Consider the following 22,339-nt stretch of genomic DNA (forward strand, 5'->3'; position numbering starts at 1 on the left):
TGGCAGCTGCGGGTGGGGTAGGTTTGGGGACAGCCACACTGGGCTAAAGTGCCGAGCGGCTGTTCGCGCCCCGGGAGCGTGTCTCCTCCGCGGCGTGTGCGCCCGGGTCTCGGCCTGCCCCTCCCTTCCTTGCGCGCCTTGCCAGTTCCCGCCGCCACTGACTTTCTGACTTCTTAACTTGTCAGCAAATCCCAGAGTTAAAAATGCACACGCACCCCGGCCAGCCGCCAGCAGGGCCGTCTGGCCGCGGCTCCAGATGTGGGGCCACCGCGCGGGCCGCCCGCCCCGCCGCGCAGACTAAACAATCAGCCTTGGCCGTGAGCGCAGCGCAATTCCAGATGCCGCGTCCCTCGCGCCGCGCGCTAATTGGGCCGCGGGCGCGAGGCTCTGTCAGCGCTGGCCAGGCCCTGCCGGGGGCGGCCTTGGCCCCGGGCCGGTCCGCTTAACTACTTAGGGCGGGGGCGGGGTGGGGAGCAGGAGGGGAATGGAGGGGGGAAAGAGGGAAAGAGAGAGACTCAGAGACAGACAGACACACGAGGAGAGGCCGACAGAAAGGGACAGAGACATTCTCAAAAAGAGAGCTAGAGAGACAAATGAGTGCTAGATTCAGATTTAGGAGACAGAGACAGAAGGGAGGGAGAGAGATACACACAGAGATTGAGAGACAGAGAAACAGAGGCAGGGCCGACTAACACGAGGGTAGAATCAAGAGAGGCACAAAGACGCGGATGGCCGCGAGAACACGGCCCATGAGACCTACGTGTTTACCGCCGGGTCGATGCACGGGTGTCCACCCCTCTTGTTTTAAAGAACCCCATTCTCACATTCACACTTTTTATAATTTCTTCCTAGACCCCGGCGAAGCTGGGGACTGGGCCCGCCGCACGGCCACCTAGTCCTGGCTGTGAGGAGCCTGGGGGACTGCGTGGAGGAAGAGCCCTCGCCCCAAAGGAACCTGAGCCTTCGAGGGTTCACCCCCAATCCTGGCTGGGAGACTTGGACGCTGCAGGCGGGTGCGGGAGGCGGCTGAGGGGATTTGCCTGTAGGCAGGGGGACACCCGGACTGACTCCAGCAGTGCCCCTCCTCCACCAGGCAGCTACTCCGGCGGCACCCTCCTTTCCCTGGCGCCCCGGGGCCTCCTCCGGGCCCCAGAGACGGGGGATGGCAGGTTAAGCCGAGGCCCAGGGCAGGGAAGCCCACCGGGGACCACCCGGGGGAGCCCCCCCCAGCCTCGTGTTCCGCCCACGCCGGGAGGCCCGGGCGCCCCGGGGGTGAGCGCGGAGGGCAGTGCGGCGGCTCCGCGGCTCTTGGCGGCCCCTTTCTGACAATCTTTCCTTTGTTTGTTTTCTTAAATCTGGGAGGCCCGAATTCCTGCCGGATTCCGTAGGTTTCACTCAGGAAGGAGGCGCCCCCACCCCCTCTCACGTCGGGCCCGGCTGCAGGGGGAAAGGCAGGTTCTTCCCGTAGGCTCGCGGCGCGCAGCCCCGCGGCCCCGGGCAGAGCGAGCGGGCGCCGGGCGCGGCGGAGAGTCCCGGGCGCCCTGCCCGCGCGCGCCACCGCGAAGCCCCGCCGCAGGGCCACCGGCGGCCTCAGCCGAGAACATTAAAAAAAAAAAAAAAAAAAATCAAACCAGGAAAGTTTAAAAAGGTACAAAGAGCAGCTCTCTCCCTCCACCCCCACCCCAGTCTCATTCCACACCCCTGCACCTCTCACACTCCCCTCTTTTTTTTTTTTTTATTTTGGTCTCCAAACTTGAGCCTCATTAATTTCCAAAAAAAATTTCCCCCAATAAAAGGCAAACATGGAAAGAAAAACAAACTATTAGAAAATAGAGGAGGGAGGAAATGTTATTTAAAAGGTTAGCAGACCGCATCATTTTCCAATGATATTATATACTCCCAGCAGTATCCAAAATATATATGGGCCGTGGGCCAAGAATGTAAAAAAAAAAAAAAAAAGAAGGAAAAAAAAAACTTGAAAAAAACCCCTCACTTAGACACAACATCTGGACCTGGGAGCGAACAAACCCCCCATTTATCACACTTAATCCTCCAATGAAGCAGTCGACAGTTGACTTCTGTTTTGCTAATTTAGCTGCTTTCAAGCGCCGGCCCAGTCCAGACCGGGAATTAAGTGTCACTTGTGGAGGGCCTCCCTTGTCCCCCGCCCGTCTTAGCTCCCTCCCTCGCCCCGGCGGCCCTCAGATAGGGAAAAAAGACCATTAAAGAAGAAAGAAACTTTTTATGAATCGCCTTTACGTCAGCCCACTCGGGTCAGTGAAAACCTCCATTCTGACCTCCTTCTGCCCCTCCCCGGGCCCAGCACCCTGACATCCACTTCCTTGGTGACACACGCCCACCGACCAGCTAGCTGCCTCCCCCCTCAGACTGGCGTATCAGTGGCAGCAGCTGGTCACCCCGCTTGCTCACCGGTTGCTCCTCGGGTTGACTAGGTGCTGCCAGCCTGGTGCCTGGCAGTGCCCAGTGGCCTGGCAGCCTGACCCTCAGGCAGGGGTAGAGCACAGCAGAGGGAGGGCCGTGGTGCTTGGGCAGCAGGGGGCCTCCATTCTCCCCTAGAAGTGGATGGAAGGCAGGAGGCCCCGAGGTGGAGGTCATGGGCCAGCAGCATTTGGAGACAATGGGATCTTGTGAGGGCACAAGCAGGAGAGAGAATGAATCAGGGAGAGTGTATCATTTGAGGATTAGTCAATAAATTCCTGGGACTCTGGCCCATGGTGCCAGAGGTCTGGGTGGCCGGAAGTGCAGACTTCCCTTCTCAGTAACTTTCCTCCCTGCCCCCCATTCCCCGCCCCCGCCCCCCCAACCCCCAAGGCCTCTGTGGGTCTCTCTCCTCACCTCTCTCTGTCCATCTCTTAGTCTCCAAAGCTCCTTTCCTAGACTTTGGAGCCCAAGGCACAGCCATTTGCCATTCCCCTCCCCTCTTGCTGGGGATAGCTGTGCAAGGCAGCAGCGAAGGTTACAGGTTTAGGGGACAGTCCTCAGGGACCTGGAAACAGAAGAGGCTGGAGCGTGTGCCCCACTCCAGCCTGCTACTGCTCTTCACTCAGATCCAGCCCACCCCAGCCCCCAGCTCTGAGTCCTGGCAGAGTCCCCAGGAACAACCTGCACTCATGAAAGAGGCCCCCACCACCCTGAATTCCAGTCTTCTGCAGACTCTCATGGTGGTCTGGCGGGGCCTCAGATTTCTTGGGGAGAGACCATCAGAGCTGACCCTATCCAGAGGCAGTCCCAAACCTCCTGGTCCCCCCCTCCAGGGCCCACAGAAGCATCCTCCTTATGGATTGTACTCATTCCAGTAGGCGTCCATCAACAGCTATTGTAGGCCAGGCAATGTGCTAGAGTCAGGATATGGAGATAGAGGAGGATCCTCGTCTCTGGGGGCTTAAGCTTCTACCGGGCCCTATTTTCTGTTACTATGGGGATATCACCCAGCTATCCTCATTCAAAAAGCAGTCATTGAGCACATGCCCTGTGCCAGACACTGTGCTAAGCCCTGGGGATCTGGAGATGATAGAAGACCATTTGTGTCTTTAAACTTGTCAGGGAGAGAGACATGCCAACAATTAATTCTAAGACAAGGCAGAAAATAAGAGCCTAAGTGAGGCATTTATAAAAACTTCAGGGTGTGCCCAGTGGAGAGGCTGACTTACCCTGGCTGGGATGGAAGGAGGGTACGACGGACTGCAGGGTGGTGGTGGTGGGGCCTCATTGCTCTAGCTCTTGAAGCTCATCCTAGGGGTAGTACACCTAGTGCTTAAGAGCAAGGGGTCTGAAGCCAGACGGTATGGCTCGACTTCCTGCTCTGCCACATCAGCTGTGGGATCTAGGATTTCTTGGCCCCTTTGATCCTTGGTTTCATCATGTGAAAAGTGGGACTGACAACAGTAGCTGCTTTGTGAGGGTCCAATGAGATAATCCAGGGCAAGCTGCTGGCGTATAGTGAGCTCTGGATGAATGTCCACTTTAGTTGTCTTTCTTCCAAAGGGTGTGGATGGACCACCTCGCAGCCTCCCTGCCATCCTCCCTGTGGCCTCTTTCCCCAGCCTGAGGACCTGGCGCAGTGCTGGGTACGCAGAGTAAATAGAAAACCTGTCAGCTCTTGGCTCAAGTGACACTAGGTAGAAAATACTGTGCACAGTGGGTGGTGGACCTAGATGTGCCATCTCTTCCCTCTGATACCTGGCCATGGACTGGGTGAGCCATAATGGACTGGGTGAGCCACCCAGAGGATCCCCTGAAGCCCTCTTTCCCGGCTCAGCAGAAAGTCAAGAAATGTGTTTTGGCCTGGAGCCGCTATTCTGTGACTCTGGTTTGAGTTCAGACCTGACTTGCTATGTGTCCTTGGGCAAGACACGTCCCCTCTCTGGGACTTAGATTCCTTATAGGTAAAGTGAGTGAATGCTTTCCAAGCTCCGTTGTAGCCCTGCTTCTCCTTTGAGCTGGGGGAGCCTCCTCTTCCTTTCTGGAGGCTGCTGCTGTCATCTGAGGGTGTGATTTCTACTCCACTTCTCGCCTGCCTCTTGGCTTTTCTCAGTGATATCCCCCATTTCTCCCTTCTTGCTTCCCTCAGCCCTTCTCTTCTTTTTCTCTCTCCTCCTCTTCCCCTGCCACAGTCCCAGGACCTAGAGAGTGTGTGGATGAACTGACTTTTTCTCCAGGTTTCCCCCTCCCACCTCTACCCAGCTTTTTGATCCCCAAACAGAATCTGGGCCTGAGGAGCTATGCCTCTCCACCTGTCCTCCTGGCTGGAAGTCTATCACTAATGGCTTTGGTGGTGCCCTGATCCGTGACCTCTGACTTCTGAAAGAGTGGAGAATGGCATCCTAGCTGGACCAAGAAAGTGCCTAATATGGGTCTTCTGTCCCCAGGGACTGGCAGGCTCTGTATTCCCACGCTGCCTTCCCCCCAGAATCCCAGGCACGGGGAAGGGTGCAAGAAAGGAAGCCTTTTCTAAGTCTGCTGACTCTCAGCCCCCAACCCACCTCCTCCACGAGATGCCATCTTCCACCTCTGAGGCTGGAAGAAGCCCTTCCTTTATGGAGGCCCATGTGCCTGGAGGTTATTATTGTCCCCAAGGAACCACTTATTATTGTCAGGAACCATTTCTGGAGAGCCTACTATGTTCCAGGTACTGTGCTCTGAGCCCAGAGGAGGTGTCTGTGTTGGGGTAGAAGGGAGCGGGGTAGGACAAAGGCTGGGGGGTATGCCGCTGCCAGGCTGAGGCTCGGGGGCAGAGGGTTTGGCAATGCCTGTGCGTGGGACCAGTTGGAGTGGCACCTGAGATGGAGCCAGGTCCTGGAGGCAGGTAAACAGGATGCTGTGTGCTGGGTGTGGTGGAAGAGGAGGGGGGACATGGTGGGGGCAGCACAATGGGCTACTGTTGCTCTGGAGTCACTGTCACTCCTGGACTCTGGGCTTCCCCTTCCTCTCCATCACCCTCCCACTGGGCGATACAAATGTCAAGATATATGGAAGATGAATTCAGAGTCATCTGCTTTTGGCCCCCTCTGCTCTCACCTAGATCGCAGTGGACCAAGATGATGCGGTAGATGCTGCATGGCCCAGGCCTTCTTTATAATTTTCCCCAGCTAAGGAGGGAACAAGGAGGGAGCATCTGGTCACTGGGAGGTGGTTGACAGAAATGAGATCTAGCCAAGTCTGGTGACTGGGCCCTGGCCTCAGCTGGGTCACTAGCTAGCTACGCCTGTCCTTGGGAAAGTCACATAACTGCCCTAAAACTCAGTTTACTCATCTGTAAAATGGGCTAACGGTGACCCTTGCCCTGTCTTCCTCACAGCATGATGTGGTGTTGTGAAAGACACTAGACCTTGTCAAGAGCTGTACACAGGGAAGAGCTGACTGCTTCTGCCTCTGTTGTTACTCTGCTGCAAGACCCCTTCTGCCTGACAAAGCTCCCCTTCTGAGGGTAGGAGTAGGGAAAATCGATGACTGTCCATGTGGGACTATTGAGAGATCTAAGGACAGGAATGAGGATTCAGATTCTCAAGGTATTCAGCCAACCAGTCTTCATTCAATTAACCATTCAATTCATTCACCATTCATTCAATTAACAATTTTTTTTTTTTTTTAGTTTCCTCTCTAAGCCAAGTACTTTGAAACTCTGGGCCTTCCAAGATGAACAAGGTATATCTTCTGTTCTCGGGGAACTCCTAGTCAGCTGGGGGAGGCCGAAAACATACACATACACTCACACACACACACACACACCATTAATATATAATAATAACAGCTAATATTGATTGAGCATTTACTATGTGCCAGGAATGGCTTAAGCATTTTACATGCATTAATTACACAATCATTCTGATCCTGAAGATGAGACAATTGAAGCCCAGAGAAGGTAAGCATCTTGCCCAAAGTCACACAACTAGTAAGAAATAGAGCCAGGATTTGATTCCAGGTACTCTGTTTAGAGCCTGGGCTCTTAGCCAGTACATAGTACACACAGCATACATGAGCCTACCCAAACAAGAGTGAAAGGAGAGTTAAGAGAAGATTGGGTTGAGCCTCTGAAGGAAGAGAAAAGGGGAGTAAAGATTGACTATTGTCTACTTCCACTAGGACAGGACAAGGTGAAACGGGCTTGACTTACAATATCTCAGAGAAGGGGGTCCTGGGATGTGTTTTTAAGGCAGGAGGCTGAGTCGGTCTTTCTTGAAGACAGCAGAGAGATTTCTGATCGGGATAGATTCCCTGTCAGCCCTCTGCTTGTGGTCCTTTCCAGCCCAAAACTGGGAGGGAGAGCCCTCGGGAGGTTCCTGGTAGACGAATGTGACTCCTACATATAAATGGAGCCACACCCCCACCCCAACCCAGAGCCTGTTGGGCCCCTTGCTGTTTCTCTTGCCTGTAGCTGCTGGTGAGCTGGGAGGAATGAAGTAGGACTGAGTGTTCTAGGAGGTATTGCTTTGGGAACAAGTGATGGAAACCTAACTCCAAGTAGTTTAAGCAAAAAGAAAGGATTTCTTGGCTCACACAAGCAGGAAGAACAGGACTGGTATAGGCACATGCACACACGTGTGGGGTGGGAGCGGAGGGAGAGTTTAGAGATCCTCAGGCCTTAGAAGATACCATCAGCTTTCACTCTTCTATTCTTTCTTGATCTCATCCATATCTTGGCTATGTTGTTTGGTGTGTGAGAGCCTCTTTTTCTCCCCCTACTGGGAATGGGGGAGGAAAGGGAGGTCAGGGCTTCTTGTCTGTCAGAGGACAAGGAGAGGTGGGTAGAAGAGCATGGCAACAATTTCATGCTCACATCTCAGAGAAAAGAGAACATCTGTCACTCTCAACTCCCTCTGTCTATAAAATCCTAGGGGAGGACTCCTATTGGCCTAGCTTGGGTCATGTGTCTACCTCTTAGACAAATCAAGTGGCTAGGAAAATGGTGTGCAGTGATTGGCTAGGCCTGGCATATGTGCCCACCCTTAAGTCAGGAAGGGTGGAGAATTATGACTGGCAGCCCCATAGAATGGCATGGAATGAGGGAGCAGCTGTTCTGTGAAGGAAAGAGGTGCAATCACCACAGTGAACAAGGCTGCCAGGCAGACACAAACAACAAATGCCCCCCCACCCCCGCCACGGGGGACAGAGGAAGGAATAAAATAGACTTGGCATTTCTTCTTGGAGCTTCAAATTTTAGCCCAAGATTTTTGAGGAAAAGTTTTTAATGACATTTTAAAACATTATTTTTATTTATAACACACATAGCTATGATATGGAGTAAAATTTAAAGCTCATATAGACTTCTAAGATAAAACAGAAGATACCCCAAAATGGGGGGCTTGTAGCAAGCTACAAGCTCTTTTCCTTATCCAACCCCCTCCCACTCCTTGTGTATTTTTTCTAGCTTCTCTGATGTTAAGGATGGAGATGGTATGGAAACGGGGTTGGAAATTTGAGTTGCACTAGGAATGGAAATAACATGGATTTTGGAGCCAGAGAGATGTGGCTTAAAATCTTGCCCTGCCATTTTCTTACTGAGTCTGTTTGCTCCCCTGTAAAATGGATACATCGATGCCTGCTTGCGAGAAGGGAAGTGATTAGAAGTGACCTAATAATGAAACACCCAGCCCAGCATCTGGCTTGAAGGAAGACACTTTGTAAATGTCAGCTGTCACCTCCGTCCTTCCTGTGTCTGCAGGCTCTCGAGGCCAGCTCTGGCAATCCAGGGCCCAGGGAGCAGGGAAGGGGGCCCCCCACTCATGGCCCCCAGCTAAACCCCTGCTGCTCCTGGCAGAAGCCTTATAGCTCTGTCCTCTCGGGAGCTATAACCATAGACATGAGTGTGGTGATAACTGGCTTTGCCACCTGGTAGACACTGACTAGGCAATTAATCCTTTACTAGTGTAGACACAACATCACCCTCCAAGGGGGAATTCACTGACCCACGTTCCCAAAGCTCCTTGTGCTAACTTCTTTTATGGTTCATATTACCAAGCACTGCAATGATGCATTTACCTGTTTATATGACTCCTGCTGCCACCAGGAGTCAAGAATTTGTGAATTCTAGGAGACAGGAATTGTTTTCTCCAGCCCTGTACCTCCAGTGCTCAACACGGAAGTTAGCATGGAGTAGGGGCCCAGTGACTGTTTGGTGACTTAGTGAAGAAACAAATGGATGGAGCTGCAGCCCTGGGTTGCTTTTTTGTCCAAGGATTGTGTTACCCCCGATTTACTGAGCCATTAAGATGTATCAGGCATATACTAGGGCTCTTTCATTGTTCTTTCATATAATCCCCCAAACAACCCCGTGTCACAGGGACTATAACTTGCCCCCATTTTAAAGATGAGAAACTGAGGCTCAGAGGGTTAAATTACTTGCCCAAGGTCATCCAGCCTGTTAGCAGTGGCACTGGAATGCAAATCCAGTTCTGTCAGACGTCAAAGTCAGGGAATAAACCTCTACATGCTTCTGTCTTCCATCCCAGGTCGTACTGAGGTGTCCAGAGAAGAGGGCCATGGTACAGAGAACACCCCAGGAATGAAGCTGAAATGGGGGGTCCTTTAGAGAGAGCAAGGGTTGGTGATCAGAGAGGCCACTGGCTTTGGTAGGGGAGAGGGGAGGGGAAGGGGGAGCTCTTGGGGGCTGGAGGTCATGGGGAAGTTCAAGGGGACTTGGGTCTGGGGAGAGGGAGGAGGTGTCAGGGCAGGGTCTCCGCCTCAGAGCTGGTTGGGGCTGGGAGTCAGCCCTTTCAGGTTGTTTTCTAGCTGGATTGGGGGGTGTTTAATATTAATAGTAATGACTGTGGCGGGAAGATAATAGGCCTCAGTCAGATTAGAAGGGGGTAAGCGCTTATCTCTGGGTGCTGAAGACACATGTCTTTCACCTGCTCCTTTAATATCCCCCCTCTTTCATTCCACCGCCCACCCCCTCCCACCAGCCTAGAACAAAAGGGGTATTATGGGCCGGGGTGTTTTCAGGCTGCAGCCAAGGAGACCTCCCCTTCCCCCTCCACTCCCCCGGTACACCCCTCCCCAAGTCTGAATGAGGCTTTTTCCTCCCATAAGAGATTAGCTCCGTTTGACAAGGCAGTGAACTTTGGGAGGGGTGAGTGGGGGTCTCCTCCGGGAGCCTCCAAAGTGCAGCCCTAACGAATACTGCTGGAGAGAGACCCCAAGAGACAGCCCTGAAGACAGACAGACAGATAGACAGATAGAGAGACACAGAGCAGACAGGGCATTGAGGTAGAGTTAGACTCTGAGACACAGGAACACACACACACACACACACACACACACACACACTTGAGGATGTTGGGGAAAGAGAGGAGAGACAGGGGAGGAGAGACAGAGAGGGAGACAGACACACAGACATCCACCAAGAACAAAGAGGCAGAGAAACACACACATACACACTTGTCACCAGACAGACTGACCCAGAGAGACAAAGGCAGAAAGAAAGATGGGGGACAGAAGATGTAAGGACGGAGACACCAAATAAATAAATGAGGAAGAGGAGAAGAAAGGAAATGAAAGAAGAGAAGATGAAACTGGCAAGAAGCAGGGGGAAAAAGGAGACTTCGGAGAATTGCACGGGGACTGCTGGGCTTTTGACCTTCCCTGGGGCTGGCTCTGCTGACCCTGGCCTTGGGTCAGGGCCAGTCTGGAGCGGGTGTTTTTATAGCTTGGGAGGACTAGGGGTGGAGATGGAGCAAGGGCAGGTGGAGACATGGAGGAGAGAGGGAAAGAGAGACAGACTGGGAAACAGGCCCAGAGAAAAAGCTAGTGAGTTGGAAAGGTAATGGACAGAAAATGCCAGTGAATTGCCTTGGTAAGGTAGCTCCCAGCCTCTGATGGGTGTGATCAGGTGTGAAGGTGATGGGCTGGGGGACGGGGCTCTGAGGAGGCTGCTTCTTTTTTTTTAAATATTGATATATGTCGTGAATTTTAAAATTTATTTATTTATTTATTTATGGCTGTGTTGGGTCTTCGTTTCTGTGCGAGGGCTTTCTCTAGTTGTGGCAAGCGGGGGCCACTCTTCATCGCGGTGCGCGGGCCTCTCACTATCGCGGCCTCTCTTGTTGCGGAGCACAGGCTGCAGGCGCGCAGGCTCAGTAATTGTGGCTCACGGGCCCAGTTGCTCCGCGGCATGTGGGATCGTCCCATACCAGGGCTCGAACCTGTGTCCCCTGCATTGGCAGGCAGATTCTCAACCACTGCGCCACCAGGGAAGCCCGAGGCTTCTTTTGATATCATGTAAGAAGAGGATCCATCCCTTCTGCTGGTGGCAAGATGGAGAGAGGAGGAAAACCAAGGGCCACTTCCACCGCTATTAAGAGTCCCAGCCCCACTCCATGTCGGAGAGTCGGAGAGCTCTGATGGCATAGTAGTGAGGGAGCCAGGCTGTTGGACCCCAAGAGACCTGGGTCCAAATCCTTGCTCTGCCTCTACCTGACTTCAGGTAAAGGACAAATACATCTTAGCCTCCCTTTCCCCATCTACGGAATGGAAATAAGAAGAGTATCTCCCTCAAGGGTTGTGTAAGGCTCAAATTAGGACAAGGTCTTGGCACCATCGAGACCCAGAGTAAAGACTGATATCTATTGGCTACTTGCTATTTGCAGGCCCTGTTCTGAACAATCTTTCAAATATTATCTCATTTAAATCTGAGAACAGCCTCTCCAAGATCTAGCTGGAGAACACGGCAAATCACAATCCAGTCAGTGGTGGAGTTACGATTTGGTCCTGGCCAGCTGGGGGTTGTCCACCACTGCCCCCGACACTCCCGTCCTCGTTAAGAAGAGACACACAGTCCCGATCCCCACCATCCAGAAGGAGCTGCACTGACTTTTCAGGAGGAGAAGCTGATTTTTATGTATCCCAAGGGGCTTGTGGTTCCTGCTGGTGGAAGGGCAGGAGAGGCAGAGGTACGCTGGTAACTTCCACAGCCGGCTCTCCGGGAGGGAAAAGGAGTGCTCGCCAATTTCCACGGTGTAAATACTCCCGCCATGGCCGGCTGCAAGCTATGAGGTTGACCTTGACTGGATGGCAATGGGAAAGAGTTGCCTGCAATCTGCCTGGGTGAGCTGAGTAAGCGGGGCCCAAGTTGCCTGTGCAGAGAGAAGATGACTTCTGTGTACCCCTTTCCCCACTGGGACCTTCCTGCCTCGTTCAGGAGAGAAAGGGCACCTGGTACCCACACTCCGTGCTCATGCCAGGGGTTGAACAGAAGATTCCAAACCAAGGGCATATGCTACGGAATTTGTATAAGTTCAGAAGTGGGAAGGGAGTGTCGGGGGCTGGCTGCGGAGGGGTGTCTGTTTTGTGTATCCCTCTGTCCTCCGCGGCTGGAACTCCTAGAGGACAGGACCGCCTCTTCTCCTCCCCCTATCCTTGCCCCCTTTCCCCTCTCAAGTGCCCAGAACACCCCTCTAGGTGCTAGCGTGAGCTAGTGTGCAGTAACAACCGTGCTCGGGGTGGGGTGGCAGCAAAGGCCTGTGGTCCCCCCTCCTCTGGGCCCTCCAGGGTCTTCTATGAAACCAAATACTCCCCCCAGTCGCCCACCCGGACACCTGACTCCCTCCTGGGGCCCTCTCAGGGTGCAAGCCGTTTCCTGTCTGGGTCTTGGTAACCCCCTGAAATCCCGGCCTCCCTCCCCCGATCCCTTCCAAATGCTTATTAAGCCGTTTGCAAATCCAGGGCTGAACTGAGCGGCGTGAGTTTAATAAAGCAGAAGACAGATGCCATCCATCACGGGGGCCCCGGGGGTGGGGGGGATGCGGTGAGCTGATGGGCGCACACCCTTCTGGCCGCTTCTAGGTCAGCCAGCCACACAGGATGGGGTCCTGTGGTCCCCATCAGGACCACTTCCTGGCTGCATGTAGCTACTCTTTAGGTCACATGCCTGCCATGAATCCTGTTGGGACCATGGCTCCCTGTGGACAGAGAGAGTGTCTGGGAATTGAGAGAGGGGGCAGCCCAAGTCGGCATTCCACATGGATATCTGTAACAGGCAGGGCGCAGACTAGGATACGAATTTAAGTGGGGACCCGAAACCTCAGTAATCAAGATAAATGATATTTTGATGTAATATTTTAAAAAAATCAGAAGCAATGCCAAAACATCCATGATGAGCAAAATAGCATAATTTTGAATAAAGACAGTCCGTTTTACCAATTGCCCTGTTGCCTCAGTATCCAGTATGAACCATTGCGGCACTGAGAGCAGACACCCCAAACTCAGAGGGTTCAAAAGCAAATTCCTGACCTGCCCCTACACCTGCACCTTTGAGAGTCTTCCCACCTCAGGAAGGGCAACTCTGTCCTACCAGTTGCTCAGGCCAAAAAAATTGGAGTCATCCCTGATTGCTCTCTTTCTCTCATATCTCACACCCAAACTTTAGGAAATCAGGTTGGCTGTAATTTCAAAATACATCTAGAATTCGATGACTTCTCACCACCTCCACTGCTGTGCTTCTGGTCCCATGTCACCCCTCGCTCAGCATCCCCCACTGGCTCGCATTGCACTGGGAGTGAAAGCCCTTACAACAGCCATGGCGCCCGACGTGATCTGCCGCCTTCCCTTCTCTGACTTGCCTCCTATTACTTATTCTCTCCTTTGCTCCCTGCACTCTGGGCACATTAACCAGCTAAGCACATACCTGCCTCAGGGCCTTTGAACTTGCTGTTCCTCTGCCTGGAACACTCTTGCCCCAGATATCCACACGTTTCCTTCCCTCAGCTGAGGACTGTTCAAACATCACCTTACCACTATATCTAAAAGAGCATGCTGCTGCCCCCATGGTCCTCCCTATCCCACTTGCCTTGCTTTTTTCCCCCCTTTTTTTGGAGGGGGGCAGGGTTTGTCTCTATGTCCCCATTGTGACCACAGTGCCTGGCATTAGAGACACCGTTAATGCTGTCTGCCAGCCCCACCTTTGAACAGAAGGCTCTCCACTGAAAGTGTTTCCTCCTGCCTAAGTCTCTGATCCTTGTCTTGTTCCAAGTCCTACAAAAGGCACCTCCTCCAGGAAGCCTGGCTCTGGACCAAGGGTGTGGAGACTTGAGTCAGAACTGTGGTGTCACAATAAGGACTCTGAACAAGGAGAGCAGCCCTGGGATTCAGCCCTGCTCGGGGCTGACTCACTGTGTGTCCTTGGGCAAGTTACTTCTCCTCTCTGGACTTATGGTCCTCCTTTAAAAAGGGTTTGGACCAGCTTCCTTCTATCTCTGACCTTTGAAGATTTTAAAGTCTTTCCTGAGAGCCTAATGTGGTCTCTGAGGTCAGAGTGTCTGGGCTCAAATCTTGGTACCACCGCTTCCTAGATGGGCCAATTAGAGGTTCCAGGCTTCTTTTGTTGCATCTGTAAAATGGGGACCATTATGGGCCCCTCCTCACAGGACTGTTGCAAAAATAAAATGAGAGGATGAGTGCATTCATGTTCAATGACTCAGAAAGCACCTAAAATACTCCAGAAACGTTAACTGGTTTCATTACTATTAGTAGTAGAGTAATCGTGGAGAATCCTAGAGTCTTCTAATTGGTTTTTTGTATTTTACCAAATTCATATACTTATAAAGAGCAGCAGCAGCAAACCTTTCATCCCCAGGAAATAAAAAGGCTGAGAAGTGGCCAAGGGAAGCCGGCTCTCAGCTTCTTGCCTCTGGACTGTCCTGGCTTCTCTCATGCCAACCAAACTGTCAGTGGCCCACACCTTCCTCCAAGGGGCTCCCACCCCCTACCCTCTGCTCCCCGGCCTCCTCCCTCCTGCAGCCCCTGGTCCCAGCCTTCCCCACCCTTGTCCCCTGAGCCAGGCTCTGTATCCCACAAAGACCCAGGCTGGCTGTGGCTCGCCTTCCACACCCAGATGCAGGAGGCTGCGCGGGAAGCCCTGCCTGGGGCTGGGCCAGGGGCCGGCTCAACATCTGGTATCAATTACCAACGGTGGCTGCGGAGTAGGCTCCTCTGCCTGCCACTCACCTATCTGCCAGGGTGACAGAGGAGATGGGAAAAGGTTTTCACAGCTGGAATAAATTGAGGGGAAGTGCAGGGGGAGGGTCAAAAAGAGACAAAAAACAGCACTGAACTCAAGATGGAAGAAAGACAGTGTGAGGGAAGGTAATGAAGAAAATATGTGTGAGCATGCCTGCGTGTGTGTGTGTGTCTGTGTGTGTGTGAGCACGCCTGCGTGCGTGTGTGTGTATGTGAGCACACCTACGTGCATGTGTGTATGTGAGCACACCTGCGTGTGTGTGTGAGCATGCCTGCGTGTGTGTGTGTGAGCATGCCTGCGTGCGTGTGTGTGTGAGCATGCGTGTGTGTGTGTGAGCATGCCTGCCTGTGTGTGTGAGGATGCCTGTGTGTGTGTGTGAGCACGCCTGCCTGTGTGTGTGTGTGAGCACGCCTGCGTGCGTGTGTGAGCACACCTGCGTGCGTGTGTGTGTGAGCACGCCTGCGTGTGTGTGTGAGCACGCCTGCGTGTGTGTGTGAGCATGCCTGCATGCGTGTATGTGAGCATGCCTGCGGGTGTGTGTGTGTGAGCATGCCTGCGTGCGTGTGTGTGAGCACGCCTGCGTGCGTGTGTGTATGTGAGCACGCCTGCGTGTGTGTATGTGGGCATGCCTCCGTGCGTGTGTGTGTGAGCATGCCTGCGTATGTGTGTGTGTGAGCATGCCTGTGTGCGTGCGTATGTGTGTGTGTTGGCAAGTCAGCCAGGGTATTTTATTTAGTGTTATTTAGTATTTTATTTATTGTGGGGGGCATTGCCTGCTTCTACTGAAGACTGGGCAGAATCCCTATTTGAGATCTCCCAGTAATGAGAGGTAAGGTGGGATGAGAAGGGGGAACAGGGAAGACGGGAGGGTGAGGACGGACCAGGAGGTACCTGCTGAGGGGGCCAGAAAGGGGACAACAGAAAAATATGGCCCTTGGAAGAGAAGGAAAAAGCCGAGAGGCCCAGAAGACACCGTGGCCTTGCTCCCAGCCCACCCCTGGTCCCCTGGATCAGGCTCGAGAACCTGTGCTCCTCTGGGTGGGGGTGACAGCTGGGGGGGGGCTTCCCTCCCCCTCCCCCACCTGCTGACTCCACAAGGCTTCCCCATCCCTCCCTCCGTCCCTCCCAGCCCCCCACACCTCTGAGGCCAGGCCTCAGGAATTCCCCTCCTTCCCCATCTGCTCCCCATTGACACGATGGCGCTTTCAATTGCCCACTCGTTAGTCACCAAGATCTTTCCCCTGGACCAATGCACCGCCCCCCCCAAAGCTGTCTAGCTTCCATTGAGCCAGGGCCAGAGGGGTCCCGACCCCCCATTAGGCCCCTGTTTGCAGAGAACTCTTCTGTAATAACCTGGTCAGAATGCAGCGGGGGAGCCCCTCCAGAGGCCCTCCGAGTGTGTGCAAGGGGCTGGGGGCAAGCGGCCCACTTTAGGCGGCTGACGGCCCTTCCTAATACTACCCCTGTTGAGTCCATAAAAGCCCCCTCTAGCGTTACAGCATTTGAGAGACTATTAAGTTTTAAGGCCTCGGACCTCCGGGGAGGAGGCACATTTACACGGGTGGTTTGTGGGCTCTGGGTCGCTGTGGCAGCCAGGAGACTGACTGGGGCTGAGTTTGACGGCCCAGGCCTTGGAAAGTGGTGGGCAGGGGCAGGGGAGAGGGTGGAGGGCCAGCGTGGGGCCCGAGATCCCGCTCTCTCCCTCTCTCTGTGCCTGGTCAGTGGCTCTCAAACTGTTGGAGGGGTAAGTGGGGAGAAGACAGGGCTTTTCCCCAGGAGATAAGGAGGGTTGAGGGACTCTGGGCCTAAACGAGAGACACTCTGTCTCCCATCATCCTCTGGGCCAGTTTGTGGCCCCCAGGGTCGCCCCACTCTGGCCCCCTTTCCCGACATCTCCCGTGGAGGATGTGGCAGCCATGCTTCCCCCTCTGCTCTGCTGCCTCTCTCCTCTGGAGGCTGGGGAGTTGGCATCCTCCCCACTTGTCCTAGGCCCTCTGCACCCTCAGGCCAGCCCCGAGGCAGTCCTGGCAGGCGGAGAGGCCCCCCCTGGGAGCAGAAAATCTGTGTTTGAATCCAGGCCCTGCCATGTATGAGCCCCGTGACCTTGGTGCTATTCTTCCGGCCTCAGTTTTCTTACCCATTACCAGAAGGGGTGGGACTAGATCATTCCTGAACGTGCACCAATTCTCTGTGTCTAACTTCACTGCTCTGTGAGAAAAGGAGTGACTATTAGATTCAAGTGAAAACTCAGCACATTTAGAATAATAGCTGACATACCTGAGCGCTCACTAGACACTAGGCGTTTTACGGGTAGCCTCTCATTACAACGACCCTCTGCTGTGGCGATTATTCGTTCCCCCTTTGCCAGTGAGGACACCGAGGTTTTGGGAGACAAAGTGCTGGCTCTGGGCTGACCAGATTTAGGGCCTGTGGCTCGGCTCCACACTAGTCAGCCCACTGCAGGGCCCTGACCACCTGTTAACCCGTTAGGTGGTAGTCTTGTGTAGGAGGACTCGGGATATAGATGGTGGAGAAAGGACAGCCCTCTAGCCGTTCTCAATACCCCCGCACACATTCTCTGGGCCACCGCCTCTGAGCCTCACTTTCCTCCTCCGCACCTCGGAGATGCTAATGAAATGAACAGTGCCCACCCCAGCGGCTGCTGAGAAAGAGCGATGGAGAGCAGGCCCTGAGCACGGGGCCGGTCCACACAGAGGGCCCCTTCCTTGTTAGTTACCCCTGTCAGCGTCACTGCCATCCTGACAGGTTGCAAGACCCCTGCTTCAGTCAACTCTCGAGGAAAACCAGCCAGAGACAGTCCACGTGGGGGGTCAGCGCAATGCAGTCGGGAGGTGAAAGGAGGCCAGCCAGCCCTGTCACCAACCCTCCACCTGCCTCTCTTTTCCTAAAGCCTGCAATTTGGAGATACTAGTAATAATAACACCACACATTTGGAGAGCCCTCTCTTTAGCATTTCAATTCAATTCTGCAAATATTGACTGTGTGCTGACCACGTGAGGAGCCTTCACATCGATTACCTTCTCCTAATTGGCCAACCCCTCCCCTCGACCCTGGCACACACGTGCATCCACACACAAACCCATGTATGTACGTGTATGCACACATGCACGCAGATGTGAGCACAGGCACCTATCACATACATGCAGGGCTGCTGCTTGCCCTCTCCCTCCTCTCTCAGCCTTCATATACGTTTTACCCTTAATTTAGGACATTCACCTTAAACTCTAAGACTCTCAGCAGGCTGGGACCCTGACCTCCTAAGTCACTGTGCAGAAGGTGGTTGGGCAGGATGGTAGGAAGGCACTGAGCTGGGTGATTAGCACATGGACTTGAGAGTCAACCAGCCCCAGTTCAGATCCCTTCTCCGCTGCTCAGCAGTTCAGTGTCTCCGGGTGAGTTGCTTAATCTTTTTGTGCCTCAGCTTCCTTATCTGTAAGACGGGGAGGGTGATAGTAGCCACCTCATAGGGTCATGGAGGATTAACAGGACAGCACACCTGGCCGGTGTACCAGGGGCGATGGTGATGAGGGTATGATGACAGATGTGTCAGCTGGTCTAGTGGAGAGCTGATTCCTCAGATAATGACATCTGAGTATCATTGTGAGGGATCCCAGCTAAAATATATTTTCCCTTATCAGTCTGCGATCAATGCCACTATCAGTATTGTGGGTTAAGGTATTTATCCTTTATTTAACTACGCCTGGAATTCCATAGCTTATCATCGTCATGTTTAGCAGATCCCTTATAATTTGACTCTAGCTATGGGATGGTGCCCCTTTCCTTCTTTAGAAAACATCTCTTTTTAAATTAAATTAATTTATTTTCGGCTGCATTGGGTCTTCATTGCAGCTTTTCTCTAGTTGTAGTGAGCGGGGGCTACTCTTTGCTGCGGTGCGCGGACTACTTATTGTGGTGGTTTCTCTTGTTGTGGTGCGCGGGCTCTAGGGCGCGCGGGCTTCACTAGTTGTGGCTCGCGGACTCTAGAGCGCAGGCTCAGTAGTTGTGGCTGCAGCATGTGGGATCTTCCCAGGCCAGGGCTCGAACCCGTGTCCCCTGCATTGGCAGGCGAATTCTTAAACACTGCACCACCAGGGAAGCCTGAAAACACCTATTTTTCTGTGCTTTTCTGTGCTTCCTATGTGCTGAGTGTCAAAGACACAAAGGTGAATAAGACACAGAACCTGCTCCCAAGAAGCTCCTTGCCTAGAGGTGGAATACACCATGGCAGCCAGTGAGAAGAGCTATGATGGCCGTAAACGCAGGAGTTGAGGTTGGGGGTGTGCTGGTTCCAGGAGATGGAGTGGAGTGAGTCTGGGAGGAAATGAGTGCTCGGTCTCCCAGGCTGATGGTGGACATTCCCGGCTGAAGGGCAGTGGGACTTTGTAGACAGGGCCATGCTGGGGGGAGGGGAGCGGGGGCAAGACCATGGTGGGGACAGACTGCATCTACTCCGAAGTTTTCCAGAGGCCTCTCTGCTGCCCTGCATTCTCCACTCCATCCTGAAGTAGACAGTGAAGAAGCAGCTGGCTTCCTTTTAGGGACCTTGTTTATTGAAAAATACACCTCTTTTAAACATGAGACTCAGGGCTTCCCTGGTGGCACAGTGGTTAGGAATCCGCCTGCCAATGCAGGGGACACGGGTTCGAGCCCTGGTCCGGAAAGATCCCACATGCTGCAAAGCAGCTAAACCTGTGCGCCACAACTACTGAGCCTGCGCTCTAGAGCCCGCGAACCACAACTCCTGAGCCCGCGAGCCACAACTACTGAAGCCCGCATGCCTAGAGCTCGTGCTCTGCAACAAGAGAATCCATGACAGTGAGAAGCCTGCGCACCACAACAAGGAGTGGCCCCCGCTCACCACAACTAGAGAAAAGCCCGCACACAGCTACGAAGACCCAATGCAGCCAAAAATAAATACATAAATAAATTTTTAAAAATAAAATAAACATAAGACTTTCCAAGAACAGTGAGATGATCCGGCCATGAGAGGTTTGCTGGGCTGATGGGGAAGAGCGATGGCTGTCAGATGATGTCCTGCTCACTGGGGCACATCCCACCTCCAGGTTAAAATTGTGTCTCTCTTTTTCTGCTGTTTGGATACTTTGGAGTAAATGCTCATGTGCTATGACTCCCCTGTCGCCCCGTTGGTGCAGCCCTCACCAGTTGGCACCAGCTGGCTGCATGGTTCTTTCACCTGTGCTGTTGTAGTGCTCCTTGCAACAACCAGTGTAGCGTTCCCTTTATTTTCCTGAGGTTCAGAGAGGTGACGTGCTTTCTGGTAACAGCAGAGCTGGGCTTCCACCTCCATGACTGTGTTCCTGGCCTGCCCTTGTTGTGTTTCCATTATATGCATCTCAGCCCCAGGACCCAAGAATAGCTGCGATGCCCGAGGAGAAAGAGGTTTTACAAGAGAGGCAAGTCCAGAAGCCCACCCCACCATCCTCCTACCCTGCGCCATCCTCCCTCTCTGGGTTACTTGCCTCCAATGCTCCAGTTTTCCCCAGTTTAACCCTTCTTCTATTAAAAATAATCCTCTTATTGATGTACAATACACATAGAGACGTACATAAATCATAAATGTACAGCTTGATGAATTTTTGCAAAGCCAACACAGCCATGGAACCAACACTCAGAGGAAGAAACAGACCATTTACTGACACCTTGGAACATCACATGGTTCCCGTTGCCAGTTACTGCCCACCCACTGCCCCCCAAAAGTAACCACTCTTCTGTGTGAGCTTCTAATACCATAGATTTGTTTTGCCTGCTTTAGAATTTCATATAGATGGAATCATTCGATATGTAAACTTTTTGCTTCTTCCTCCTTTCACTGAATATTGTTTATGAGATTCATTTACATTGTTGCGTGTATTTATAGCACATTATTTCTCATTCTTTTGTAGTATTCCATCGCTTGAATATACCTCAATTTATTCTGCATTCTAAAACTGTTGAGGTTTGGGACTTTCCTGGTGGCACAGTGCTTAAGAATCCGCCTGCCCATGCACGGGACACGGGTTCGAGCCCTGGTCCGGGAAGATCCCACATGCCGCAGAGCAAGTAAGCCCATGGGCCAAAACCACTGAGCCTGCACTCTAGAGCTCGCAAGCCACAACTACTGAGCCTGCGTGCTGCAACTACTGCAGCCTGAGCACTTAGAGCCCGTGCTCCGCAACAAAGAGAAGTCACCGCAATGAGAAGCCTGCACACCGCAACAAAGAGTAGTCCCCGCTCGCCGCAACTAGAGAAAGCTCATGCGTGCAGCAACAAAGACCCAGCACAGCCAAAAAAAAAAAAAAAATATATATATATATATATATATATATATATAAACTGTTGAGTTTTTCTAGATTTTTGCTACTACATATAATGTTGCTATGAACATTTGCTGGCAAGTAGAATTTCTGAGTCATAGAGAGTGCATGTGTTCAGTTTTATCAGATAATGCCAATGGTCCTCAGTAATTGATGAACCAATTTCTATTCCCACCAGCAATGCATCATAGTTCCATTTGCCCCACATCCTCATCAACACTTTATATTCTCTTTTTCTTTTAACCACTTTGCTGGACGTATGGTGGTGTTGCATTGTGTGCTTTTTTTTTTTTTTTTTGTAAATTTATTTATTCATTTATTTGGCTGCGTTGGGTCTTTGTTGCTGTGCGCAGGCTTTCTCTAGTTGCGGCAAGCGGGGGCTACTCTTCGTTGCGGTGCACAGGCTCTAGGCACTCAGGCTGCAGTAGTTGTGGCTCGTGGGCTCTGGAGCGCAGGCTCAGCAGCTGTGGCCCACAGGCTTAGTTGCTCCGTGACATGTGGGATCTTCCCAGCCCAGAGCTCGAACCTGTGTCCCCTGCATTGGCAGGCAGATTCTTAACCGCTGTGCCACCAGGGAAGCCCAAGATTCATTTTTAAAACATGGGCTAGCACCATCTTGACCTTTGACCTCATCCACTCCCAAATGAAAGATCTACTTTAATGCAAAAGGGCTTTAGTGTCCAAATGTGTCCTTTGACAGCTAAATTCAGAAGCAGCCCTCTGGGTCCCTGTGCAGGGTCCAAGGCAGAGCTCTCAGTGTGTGAGGTCCTGAAATTTGCCTGGCCCATGTCTTCCTGGGAAGTGGTCTGGCACAGGAAGAAAATGGAGGCAGAGGGATGAAGCATCTCCCTTCACCTTTCAGCTGGGATTCTACAACCCACCGAACTCCAGTGACAGGATCTAATGATGCCCTGTGGAGTTCTGACTCTGGTGTTTCCGTTCAGAATTTGAGGACTTCCTGTTTCCTCTGCCCACATTTAGTCACTCAACAGATGTTTGGTTGCCTACCCTAGTCACTGGTCACTGGAGGTTCAGCCGGGGAGAAAACAGACAGCAAATCATGCCCTCATGGACCTCCTTTCTGATGGAGAAAGGCCATTAGAATAGAAATAAGTAAAATGCATAAAGAAAAGTATGAAGGAAGATAATCACGTTATGGAGAAAAATAAAGCAAGACAGAAGGAGAGTAAGCGCTAGGTGGTGTTTTTGGAACCCAGGGATGGGGGTTAACCAGCAGAAGCTGCAACCATGGTGGTCTGTAGGCCAGGAGCTGGAGCCATGGAGGAGATGTGGCTGGAGACACAAGAGGGGATAAAAATACTCTAGCTTTTCTCTTCTTCCTGCCCTCCAGTCTCCTGCCAGTGCCTCCTATTGGCTGAACCTGGCCAGCAGCCAGCTGATACAGGAGCTGGTAAGAGCAGTCTAGGGGAGCAGCCCCCTGAGTTAAAGAGCAGAGCAGGAGAGAGAAGAACTGGACCTGAAAATGGACCTTCCAACAATGAGACACTAAATGGCTAAAAGGAAACACACT

Source organism: Delphinapterus leucas, chromosome 10 (genome assembly GCF_059928025.1).
Source record: "Delphinapterus leucas isolate spDelLeu-1000000601 "Yukka" chromosome 10, BTC_Dleu_Yukka2, whole genome shotgun sequence".
Lineage (NCBI taxonomy): Eukaryota > Metazoa > Chordata > Mammalia > Artiodactyla > Monodontidae > Delphinapterus > Delphinapterus leucas.